Source organism: Mizuhopecten yessoensis, unplaced genomic scaffold, assembly GCF_002113885.1.
Source record: "Mizuhopecten yessoensis strain PY_sf001 unplaced genomic scaffold, ASM211388v2 scaffold7497, whole genome shotgun sequence".
In the NCBI taxonomy this organism is placed as follows: domain Eukaryota; kingdom Metazoa; phylum Mollusca; class Bivalvia; order Pectinida; family Pectinidae; genus Mizuhopecten; species Mizuhopecten yessoensis.
This window is the reverse complement of record NW_018407077.1, coordinates 279534-281153: the sequence shown is the minus strand read 5'-3', so window position 1 is coordinate 281153 and position 1620 is coordinate 279534. Positions and strand designations below refer to the sequence as shown.

Genomic DNA, 1620 nt, shown 5'->3' with positions numbered 1-1620 from the left:
TACATATATACAGTTTATTTACAAAGTAATACACTATACACATACATATGATTATACATACACCTCATTCACTCATTCATACAGATGAATATCTACAATGAAACTATAAGATATATATATATAAAGTTCATGGCCTTTCTCTGTTCTGTATCTCCTTCCGGTGTCTCACTGAATTACTGTTCAATTCTGGTCCCAGTAGAAAACAATATCTGTCTAAATGACGACAGCACCATTCAACTTCCCGGACTTCCCGTATTCCACCCGATATCATCTGCTGATGACGAGGAATGACATAAGCTGTAGCCGCAGCATCATACCAGCTTTCTGTCCCATAAGTGTTGTCACTCCGACCCCTACGTGCTTTCTGGCGCACCAATGTTGTAGGCAGTCTGGCGAGTAAATTCACAATGTGGAACCAATGTTTAGTTGGTTGTCTTATCCACAATCCACCTTAGGCCATTTATCTCCGAGTTGGAACCAGACATCTGTAAAGTACAGATGTACACGAATAATAATAATAATAATACTTGTACACACACTCTTCCAAAACTAGCACACTTTATCTAATATGTTCAAACTATATCATGATATCTGGTATAACACTATACATAGAAAATAAACCATTATGCTATAAAACTATATATATATATTAATGATGGCTATGTGTGCATGCCTAAAACATATGTACATACATATATTGTAAATTATCTATGTCTCCATATGCATATTGAACAATACCACGAAGTATGCCTTAATAACACTGACAAGGTATGAAATGACTGATTAATGTTACAAAGCATGACCACTTGAAATACTATAAGTAGTACTAGCATGATAAATCATAACGATCAGCTTTATATAACTTAATTAACACATACAAGTTACTTATTATGGTATCTTACTCTGTAACATACGTACACACGCCTTAGCGGTGAACTACATACTCGTAAACATTATACGCATGAGTGACGCGCACCCGTACCTAGCCTACCTATACAATGCATGCACACTCTAAATGATCTAATACCCGACGAAATATGAAAGTACAAATATAAAAGTATACATAGAATAGTAGGATGATCAGAGTTAACACTTACCCTGTTTCATAGGTGGTCACGATGACTCTGTCTGGTTTTTCGGCCTTCTCAAAATGACACACGTCTTACCGCAACAATGGCTAATGACTGTGTGTGAACATTACTTACGTGGTCAGTCCAACTTTCTATTATAGCTTACCCGTGAATAGCGGAACGAAATAAAGATAATATAAAATATAGAAATACCCACTTACCATCCTAATATGCTTCGTGACACACTGTAGGCTACGGGGATCAGCACATAAGAATGATTTAAATTTTGCCATTTCGTTTGCATAATGGATGAGTGTGAAACAAACAGAAATGTCTCGTGATTTATAAAGATAAAGGTCGATCAAATTTTGGTACATGTAATATATCCATCACAAAGACCTGACGTACGCTAACAGATCAACGCGACACACAGATAATAATCAGTTATGGTCAGAAGTATTTACACCTGCTTACCGAACAAAAGACTAATTAATATTGACAGTAAGTAAACTTGTTACGGGTTTTTTAACGAGAAACGTAAAAATTAATA

General features: G+C 35.7%; 1 long non-coding RNA gene across 1 annotated transcript; it reads right to left on the bottom strand.

The window, feature by feature from the left end:
* On the bottom strand, positions 1 to 1285 carry LOC110453774. The gene is made up of 2 exons (XR_002463309.1): positions 1098 to 1285; positions 1 to 485 (listed from the first exon to the last, which is right to left on the bottom strand). It is a non-coding gene; the product is annotated as an uncharacterized LOC110453774 (long non-coding RNA).
* Positions 1286 to 1620: the final 335 nt, after the last annotated feature.